The sequence below is a fragment of the Cupressus sempervirens genome, chromosome 7 (assembly GCF_028749045.1).
Source record: "Cupressus sempervirens isolate cs-2001-9-10 chromosome 7, ASM2874904v1, whole genome shotgun sequence".
Classification (NCBI taxonomy): domain Eukaryota; kingdom Viridiplantae; phylum Streptophyta; class Pinopsida; order Cupressales; family Cupressaceae; genus Cupressus; species Cupressus sempervirens.
The window spans coordinates 60336556-60348474 of record NC_143124.1 but is presented as its reverse complement, the minus strand read 5'-3'; positions in this window follow the sequence as shown (position 1 = coordinate 60348474).

Sequence of the window (11919 nt, the reverse complement as noted above, 5' to 3'; positions counted from 1 at the left end):
AAATCTTTTGTTAAGCTTATTCTCTCTTTTAAAACAATATCAAACTGAAGCAACATTTGATCTGGATCTTTATATGTAGGAAACTGATTCCCTGAAAGACATCCTCACCAAAACGCAGAACAAAAGAATTAGATGTTTCAGTTCAATTTTTGACACATCCTTCGATTGCCGCACTAAATACTTCATAGGAGATTCAGATGATCATCGGCAGCCATTTTTTGAACTGTTATGGATTAAGGTTGACCTCGTTCGGCATGCAGTTATACGCGTGGTACCTTCCAGAATCATCTGCGGATGATTTCGGAGATTGTGGCATGAAGATATACAGGTATATTCTTCTTCTTCTTCACCGATAATTAAATCTATTTATATTCATATTGGAGAGCGCGTTCTAGATTATTACTTAATTTTAATATTTCTGGCCAGTGTAAAATAACTGTTCATCACAAATTTATTGTAAATTTCAGGTCCCGTCCCTGTTGAAAGCGCTGCAACTCAATGCAACCCCGTTCTTATATCTTCCAAAAGAATTGAGAATGTTAAATGAATTATGAATGTTAAATAAGTTGGAGGACCTCGTAATTGTACGTAATCTGCCGTTAAGAACGCCATATGATGGAGCATTCTTATCTGAATTGCTTACGAAACTCACTAATCTTACAAGATTGGTTCTAAGGAGTTTCAAATTGCGAGGAGAATTGACATTGAGCAGTTGTGGATACTCAGGAGGTAAGAATGTTGCAGTCGGATACATGAATAAGCTTCGAAGTGTAGAAATCGACCATGTAAGCTGGGTATCTAAAGTAATAATCAGTGGAGAGTATTGTTCAAGCCTTGAGAAATTGGTTCTTTATAACATGCCAGATTTAATGAAGTCATCCTATTTTTCTAAAAATATCCACACACACAGATATTGCAAGCAAGGTTCTGTAATGGTAATTATCCTCACGGGGCAACGTACATTTTAGAAGAAGGGTTAATGTCATTAGTCAATGTTTTGTACCTAAAAGAGATATTATTAATTGAAGTATTAATGATCTATTCTTCTATCAAAATAGACTCATGATTAGGTCAAAATATAGGAAATGTATAGGCATGAGTCATAATGTTTTATCTTAAATAGAAATATAGATAGGAGGAAAAGTTGGTTTACTTTCAAAAGCATTCAATGAAATATTATGAACTTTTCCAATAAAACTGAAAATTGAATTAGCAACATAATATAAAACATCCATTCACAATATGCATAATGATCAAACAAAACACAAGTATAACATGTATCATTTTAAATAACAAAAAAATAACTAAAGATATTGTTTGAATATGAGAAATGAATGCTTCTCAATATAAGAATCTCATTAAAAAATAATTTAAAAAACTAAATTTTAGAGTCTATGCGAATGTAAGAAGAAGAAGTGTAAGTATCTGTGGTGTCTAACTAGTTGTGTAGATACGGTTATAACTACCATGGTATGCCTGGTGATAATTTAAATGGCTAGGTGATATATATTATTGTGTAGATGGTTGAGTTGAGATATGAGTTGACTTAGATTTTTGAATCAAATGTTAAGGCAATGTGATGTAAATGAGAAAGTGCAAAGGTGCGAGTGCGTGTGTTTGAAAAATTTGTTACAATTGTTTACAAGAAGATATCATATCTTTTTATGTCATCTTATTAGTGAGTTAGCATGAAGACAATATCTCTTTTGCCAACTTGTGCAAACTTGCATTTGGGCTTCAAGAATCCTAACATTGGTGTCTCAACCGACAAGTTCTTTCAACTGTAGTGCATTCCTTGGTTTGGTATAAAATATATAAAATTAGTTATTTATATTTTGAGTGTGGTTCTCACCTTTCTTTTTATTGATATTATATTTCCATGTAAAAATATTGGATTTACGTGTTTGTGTTTCCTTCTCCTTACCCTTACTCATTTTCATTGTCTTCAATGCAATTTTCCTGTAATTAGATATATTATCTTGAGTATGAATTTTTATTTTCAATTTTCATTGTCTTCAACATAATTTTATGTAATTAGATATATTATCTTGAGTATGGATTTTTTAATCATTTTTTTAAGACTTTGTCCTTGACTTAAATGAGTTTATTTTAAACGAATCTTTTAGAATAGCCTTTAAATAAATCTAAGAATTTTATTGAAAAATGCAAACTTCTTGAAATAAAATACTAAAATAGAAAAAAAAATTATTATATTAAGTCAGGAACCAAAGAAAAAAAACTAAAACAAGCCCTCAACCATCTAAAACTATCTATTAAATAAAAAATAAATTAATTAAATAAACTAAAATTAACAGCTCGTAATACTTAAGAAACATTTTTTCACATAAAAACCCAACTAAGTCTCACGTGAAACTACAATGAAATAGAGTTGTACACATGGCAATGATAGAATGAAGGCTTGGAATTTGATGAATGATAATAAATAAGTTAAGCTTCGCTTTAAATATTTAAAATCATATATATATCAATATTTCTAAATTTTAAATTTTAAAATAGTTTAGAATGAATTAGAAATTTAATATAATTTATTATTATTAGTGATCCTCATTTAATATAAGTATTAATGTATATGTTTCTATTTTTTCATATATTACTAATCCAATGTAATGTTTCTATATTGTTTGTTTGTTATACATTTATATTAATCTAGATTTTTTAAAATAAAAAGTGTGGGTGATCATCAAAATCTAGGTCCGATAGGATTGTATGATGACACCATTGTTCTATTCTTACTTGTCGTTTCCTATAAGCTTTCAAGAGTTCAAACCTTGTGTTTCAATTCAAGGAGAGTGGAGGGAAAAATAACAGGTTTTATTACATTGTCAATCATAATTAATAATCCACCATCACAGTGAACAAGCTGGTAAATATAGAAAAAAGTATTCAATATTAAAAAACCTCCTTTATAATCAGTTTTTTTTCCCCTTTGGCATAAGTTGTCCCATTTTGGTCTACGACATCGTAAGCTACTGTAAGGACGATGATTTACGTCGTGTAGTGCAATTTGCTATAAGGTCGATATTGATAGCAACAGCTACCCAGGCTGGAGGATCAACATGCCTGGGTATGTCGTGTATGCCCATGGCTATGCCCCTGCCTTGTACTATGCTATGCCATCCAACCGTGGAATACCATGCCTGCATGTCAGCCACATTCATGTTGCGTTCGAGGATGTCAGATTTCATTTTGCATTTAACTACCCTTTATTATTATGTTATAAAGCTTTATTATTATTATTATGATGTTATATAAAGGAATAGTAACATAAGAATTTCTTGTACTTAACTTTGTAATTGTCATTTAAAAAAAAAATACATTTAAATTTTGGTAGAGAAATTAGTTCATATAAAAAATTAAAGTTAAATATAAATAAGAAATATATAAATAAACTATATAAATAATTTATTTAATGTATATAGTTAAAATTTAATGTACATCTATATTATAATAATATTATTAATTTTGTTATTAATTTATCTTATCTTTTATCTTATCATATTAATTTAAATATTCTAAAATTTCATAACAATTGAAATTGCCATGTTAGTAAAAGATTTTAAAATGTATTTTTTTTTAATCATTACTTTTTGATATTGTATTATGCTTTTTGTTTTGTATTTTTTTTGGTTAAAAATATAATTTGATTATAATTTATTTTTATATAAATAATAATTTAAAATTACATAAAATTTAGATAACAAAAAATTATTTAAAAAATAATTAAACATAATATTGTATTTATCCTGTTTAATATTTTTATAAAATCTTGTTTAATACTTGTATACAATCTTGTCATAATAAATGTGTTGGTTGTTCCTCAAACTCGCCTAAACTATCCCCATGCCACCCATGCCCCCATACCCATCTGGGAGAAACTGTTATACATTTTTTGGTGCAAAATACTTGTCAGATTTGATTCGTATACGGATGCATCAGTGGAGCTTTTAATTAAATGGCAAAGGAATCCAACATGTATCATTTTATCATTTATTTTATATTATATTATTTTATAAAGTGAATATTTTTCCTTATCTTTTAAATATTAAAATGTATTTAACTAAGAAAGAAAATGTTTTAGAGTAAATAAAACAACTTATGTATTTCTCCTTATATATATTAGTCTACAAATTAATTTTGATAAAAGAATTATAAAATCAAATGAAAAAATATTATAAAATCAAATATAAAATGTGCTAATAAATGTGTTGGTTGTTCCTCAAACTTATCTAAACAAGAATAACTAAACCAACAAATTTATTAGCACAAAACAAGAATAACTAAACCAACAAATGTATTTTAGATGATAAGATCGGATAAATCTTCTAGAAGTCGATCGAGAATAAAACAAAATTTGAGAACCAGCAGTATTCCGCAGCAACGGCTACCTAGCCAGTTATTTCGACTGGCTGGGTATGCCCTGTTGTTTACCTCTGTCACCATCTCTGTCCGTCTACATTCTTGCTTCCTCTAACATGACCATCCTACGTCCGTTCAGAAACCGTACTCTGACGGATGAGTTCTGGCCCGCTCTGACAGAAATGTGCAGGCATGATAAATATTTAAAACGATTAACATTTTAAATAAAATTTATATTGACAAAGTAATTGTATTTCATTATAACATTAACATCAATGTAATTGTAAGATTAAAGTAATTGTATTTCATTATAAATGTTTTTTTAACATAAATTACTTTGTCAATATAAATTTTATTTAAAATGTTAATCTTTTAAAATATTTATCCTATTTTAAATATTTGTAAGTTACTAATAATTAATTAAAATATTACATTGCAATTAGAAATGGATAGATCATAAAATATTTACCTACAACATTTGTAAGAATTTTACTTCTAGTTATTATAATATAAGTAATGTCTTAAACCCACAATCCTTAAGAAATAATAAGGATTATATCAACAAATAGACTGAGTTAGATATAAAATGATTTAAAAAATTTAAATATATTGAAAATGATATATTCTATTTATAATTTTCTTTATCTTATTGTTTGATCAATATATACAAAAACGAACTTATATTCTCATCTAATACTCGGTAACATCCACATCTAACATAGATACAAATTGTTTTTAAACTAAACATTCAAAATGTATTTTTACATTCTAATAAATTTTCGTTTATGTTTTTTTATTGGTAATTTTCATTTAAGATTTTACTATATTATAGTATTCTACCATTTAATTTAAAATTATATTAGAAAAAATTAAAAAAATTATAGCAATTAATTTAGTAAATGTTAATCTAATGTAATATATATATATATATATATATATATATATATATATATATATATATATATATATATATTATATACATTATTTGAAAATATATATATTTTATATTAGTATAATTTTAAAATATATTTATTTAAAAAAATATTACATTTATACTTATAATTTTATTTTTTTAATCTCTAAGTCAAAGTAATTTTTATTTTATACTTATAATTATATATTTTTAATATATATATATAGTTCCACTTATAAATAGGTTGCCCAGTTAATAGATAGCTAGCGTGCATTTGTAACGACAGGCTAAATGTCATGCTGGGCTTCTGATGGTTCCTTAAAGAACAAGAGCTCTTTGCGAGTAGGAGTCCCTGCCTTTTGGAGTTATAGTGGGGGTTGTAGTTATTAGTGACGGGTTTTATGCAACCTTCCCAAAGTTAATTCTAATAATAATTTTATTTTTTGGTGACCACAATAAAGCCAACTAAAGGTACACAATTGTCCTTAGAGTGAACAAATTCAATAATACTAATATAATTAAAACTTTATTAGTTGTATGAAGCCTCCACAACTTTGTTTATTGTATTCAATAGAAAATAATAATTCAAATCTCTTTGCATAAGACAACAAGGTCATATACAACTAATAATAATAATAATAAACAAACATCAAATGCACTTAATTTATTAGATACATTTGATATTTATTAAACCTCAATACATTAATTTATAAATAAAATATTATAATTTTTTGTTTAGCTATATCAAATTATTTAGAATTTGTCAAATTAATTGGGCATTGAAAATGAAAAAGGTAGAGGCCAAACATGTATAATGGAATGTAATTTTTTTTTTAATAATTCTTGGTTTCTCAACAGTTTAGTTTTAACGGTATTTAGTTTTAAAACTAATAAAATATATAACACTTTTGAAGCCACCAACTATTAAAAGTCAATAATTTGGAAATCGTGTTCTCATACCCACAGGTCTGGGTTTGAGTCCCAGCAGCTTCACCTCCGAGTATCTTGACAGTTAGAAAAGCTGTATAATATGAAATAATAATAATAATAATACAAAGATTGTTTAACTCAAAAAATTATTTATATATTTTAAAAATTGAAATCATCAAATCCAACCCGGGACAGAGAGTATTCCTTTCCTATTACAGTTGGTAAAGAACAGTAAAGGTAAGCAAACTATGACTACAGAAAGTCCATCTTTTATTAATTTTTATTAAAATGAATGCAGAAAAACCATTATGTAAGTGTTGTTCATTAAAAGAGTGGAAATAAGCTAACAGGTGCATTCGCAACAAATAGCTTGCAGTGCCTTCTTTTAAACTATTTTGGATTTTACATATGCAATGAACATCATCAATTTTGAAGAGGCAGGATACAAAAAACACAACTCAGAAGTATATTCCCGTCTAATCCAAGCCGACGTAACACATGAAGACAACAAAAAAATAAATAAAGATAAACAAAGCTTTGGTCAGTAAACAAGATAGTTGAAAGGTTGAGTGTGAGCCAAACGGCATGTGGCAAAAGTATGTAGAAAATTTTATAAATATTCTGACAACATATTAATTGCATTTATATGAGTACTAGTGCTGCATTGCATTTGATGTTTTGGCAGCCTTTTTTTACCTATTTCCATTCTCCAAAAATCTATTTTCTCCCCAGGAAATTAGCAACTAGCCAATCACAATTAAAAATTTTGTGTAGGAAAAATGAATTAAAAAATACTTGGATTTATGACTTTAGTCTTTTGGTACCTAAAGTCTAAAATGAAATGGCAGGGGGGCAAAAGAAAACATTAGTACCCTGCCTTATAAATAAGGTAGGGACTAATAATAAAAATTCAGACTTACGACACAACTTATTGAGATGTGACGCAATATACAGCTGTATCGTACCAGATTCCATGTTTGGCTTCCACGTTTACTCCCACTGGTCCGTCATTTGGAAGATGTCAAGATGGAATCATAACAAACGACAAGGAACCTTGAAAAAGGACCTCCTTCACGTGCAGTCATGTCATGTTCATAATTATGACCCACGTGAACTACGCCACAAATGTCGTCCAGTCTGGTCCCACGCGATCGAATTTTTCATTATTATCACACCGACTTCCACCGCGGGTCATGTAAATCAAATCACTCGATCAATCCCTGTTGTACTATATTCATTTTGGTAGTAAATATAAATAATAAATAAATAACAGAATTTCTTCTCTTCAATAATAAATAAATAATACAATAGAAAAATGAATTTATCAATTCTCAAATATTAAACATTATCTTATTTAAAAAATTTAAACATTTAAAAAATTAAACAAATTCAAAACTTCAAAAAACTAGTTGATTTCTTTTGGAACAATTATATATATACATATATGTATATATATACATATATACATATATATGTACATATACATATATACATATATACATATACATATAGATATATACATATATGTATATATATACATATATGTATATATATACATATATACATATATATGAACATATATATATACATGTATATATTTACATATATACACATATATACGTCGTGTACATTCTAATAAATTTTTGTTTATGGTTTTTTATTGGTAATTTTCATTTTAGATTTTACTATATTATAGTATTCTACCATTTAATTTAAAATTATATTAGAATTTTTTTTTAAAATATAGCAATTAATTTAGTAAATGCTAATCTAATGTACAAATTATATATATATATATATTACATACATTATTTGACAATATATATATTTTATATTACTATAATTTTAAAATATATTTATTTATAAAAATATTACATTTATACTTATAATTTTATTTTTTTAGTCTCTAAGTCAAAGTAATTTATCAAAAATGACTTCCACCGTGGGTCATGTAAATCAAATCACTCAATCAATCCCTGTTGTACTATATTCATTTTGGTAGTACATATAAATAATAGAATTTCTTCTCTTCAATAATAAATAAATAATAGAATAGCAAAATGAATTTATCAATTCTCATATATTAAACATTATCTTATTTTAAAAATTTAAACATTTAAAAAATTAAACAAATTCAAAACTTCAAAAAACTAGTTGATTTTTTTTGGAACAATTATATATATACATATATGTATATATATACATATATACATATATATGTACATATACATATACATATGTATATATGTACATATACATATATACATATATACATATACATATACATATATACATATGTATGAACATATATATACATGTATATATGTACATATACATTTATACATATACATGTATATATGTATATGTACATCTATATACATGTATACATATATGTATATATATACATATGTATACATGTATATATAAATAATCATATAATGTTAATGGGTCCTTGGTCTATGGTGAAGCTGAACGACTCACAGAGAGCTCACCAGGGATGAGGTCGAGATTGTGCCCAAGTGATTTTGACAACATACCGCATTCTTAAATCTTCAAATGGTAGTAGCTTGTAGGTCTAAACCCTCCATCAAAAAAACAAAACTATATAATATACTTAAATAAAACCTTGGTTTTGAGTAATCTTTTTTTCATAAACTCCTCAAATTTAAAATCTTTTATTATTTTAAATTGTTTTTAGAAGTGGTCATTTATAAAAATGAGCAATGGGACATAATGCAACGATTTGATGGTCATGGACATACCCAGCCATGTCGAATGAACTGGCTGCGTAGCCATTGCACACATGCCATAACTGGTTGGGTAGCAGTTGCCACTAATGATTGCTCTATAGACAAAGGTTGTAAAAAATGATTGTCCTATAGATTTTCTTGTTGAGTGATATGAGTTAAATTTGTGTTGTCAAGATGTGATATGCTTTAATGAAGGTCTGTGCACTCTGAGTTTTACTCTTCATCTTCTTTGGCGCTTGAGTTCATGGCGTCTTCCTCCTCATCGCACCAAGAAAAAAAGAGATGTGGTCCTTTTGGTGAATTTGAAAGGAAAGCATTCCCTGCATCTAGAAATTTTTTTGAAGCATTCATCAATCACCGCGGCCCTAACGTGAAAGAAACAGTGGCTGCAGCACTCCATAAATCTCTCAAGGACAAGGAGTGTCGGGCATTTCTTGATGATCGAGAGTTTGAAATTGGAGATCCAATTATCTCTACGATAGAAAATGCCATATTATCTTCACGAGCTCAAATAGCCATCTTCTTGCCGCGATATGCGGAGTCCTCCTGGTGTTTAGATGAGCTGGTCCTCATGTTAAACACCAAGGCTCGTTTTATTCCTATATTTTGTGATGTGGAGCCTTTTGAACTTCGCTACCCTAACAAGGGAGCTTATGCAAACGTATTCAAAAAGCATGAAGAAAGCGGAAGATTCAGTGAAGAGAGGATTCGCCAGTGGAAAGAGGCACTGAAGTGTTGGTCACTCATCTTAGGCCACAGACACAACACATCTCATGAGTACGTAGGCTATTTGTTTTCCACATGGTATTTCTTTGTTTATTTCGATTGTTTGCTTCGACTGGCTATAACTCAACTGTCATTTTTACCTCTTCACCCTCTTCATATTTATATTGAAGTTAACTTGTAGACCTTGAAATTGCTAGTGATGTCCAGAGGCTGTGTACAAAGATTGCTGAGGCTGTACAGAAAGAGGTTGAAAATACAAGATGTCTGGAAGTTGCAAAACATCTGGTAGCGCTTGATCAACTAGTACAGGATTTTGAAAGACAGATTGGAGACCAAGGGAATATTGTTGGCATTTTTACAATGGGGGCCTTCGGAAAAACAACCTTGGCCAAAGAATTCTTTAACTGTAAGAGATCCAATTACGAGGCCTCGAGTTTTGTGTTTGACGTAAGCGAAGCATCTTCTAAAGGTGAATTTCCATGTTTGCAAAGTCAGCTCCTCAAAGACTTGTTCAGCGAGGATCGCAAATTTCGGAGTGTAGACAAAGGAACGCCTAATCTGAGGAATCGAATGGGAAGAGCTAGAAATAGTTTCCTTATTGTTCTCGATGATGTTGATCATCCGAAGCAGCTGGATGCTCTCTTGGTCAGAAGGAAAGATGGTCTTGTCATTGTCACAACGCGCGATGAAAGGGTGTTAGGAACTGCTAGTATTACTAATTGTTTTTTTATTGGGACAGTCAAGAGTATAGGCGTCAGGATATGGAAGGGATCAGGATTGAACGCAGAGCACACAGTTCAAATTCTCAAAGATAAATGTCTTATTGAAATAGAATGGAAGTGTTCAGAGGAATTATTGTACGATGATCAACTGGTTTTCAAAATGCACAATCACCTTCGTGATTTAGGAAGAGAAATGGCGGATCATCATACGTCTCCAATTAGCCTATGGCGACCACGAGATCTTAATTCTCTGGTTGACTCGTCTCTGCCCCAACTCGTCATATTTGAAATTATAAGATCTATCCTAATCTTGGTTTTTTAAATCTTTTGTTAAGCTTATTCTCTCTTTTAAAACAATATCAAACTGAAGCAACATTTGATCTGGATCTTTATATGTAGGAAACTGATTCCCTGAAAGACATCCTCACCAAAACGCAAAACAAAAGAATTAGATGTTTCTGTTCAATTTTTGACACATCCTTCGGTTGTCGCAATAAATACTTCATAGGAGATTCGGATGATCATCGGCAGCCATTTTTTGAACTGTTATGGATTAAGGTTGACCTCGTTCGGCATGCAGGTATACGCGTGGTACCTTCCAAAATCATCTGCGGATGTTTCCGAAGATTGTGGCATGAAGATATACAGGTATATTCTTCTTCTTCTTCACCGATAATTAAATCTATTTATACTCATATTGGAGAGCACGTTCTAGATTATTACTTAATTTTAATATTTCTCGCCAGTGTAAAATAACTGTTCATCACAAATTTATTGTAAATTTCAGGTCCCGTCCCTGTTGAAAGCGCTGCAACTCAATGCAACCCCGTTCTTATATCTTCCAAAAGAATTGAGAATGTTAAATGAATTGGGAATGTTAAATAAGTTGGAGGACCTCGTAATTGTAGGTAATCTGCCGTTAAGAACGCCATATGATGGAGCATTCTTATCTGAATTGCTTACGAAACTCACTAATCTTACAAGATTGGTTCTAAGGAGTTCCAAATTGTGAGGAGAATTGACATTGAGCAGTTGTGGATACTCAGGAGGTAAGAATGTTGCAGTCGGATACATGAATAAGCTTCGAAGTGTAGAAATCGACCATGTAAGCTTGGTATCTAAAGTAATAATCAGTGGAGAGTATTGTTCAAGCCTTGAGAAATTGGTTCTTTATAACATGCCAGATTTAATGAAGTCATTCTATTTTTCTAAAAATATCCACACACACACAAATATTGCAAGCAGGGTTCCGTAATGGTAATTATCCTCACGGGGCAACCTACATTTTAGAAGAAGGGTTAATGTCATTAGTCAATGTTTTGTACCTAAAAGAGATATTATTAATTGAAGTATTAATGATCTATTCTTCTATCAAAATAGACTCATGATTAGGTCAAAATATAGGAAATGTATAGGCATGAGTCATAATGTTTTATCTTAAATAGAAATATAGATAGGAGGAAAAGTTGGTTTACTTTCAAAAGCATTCAATAAAATATTA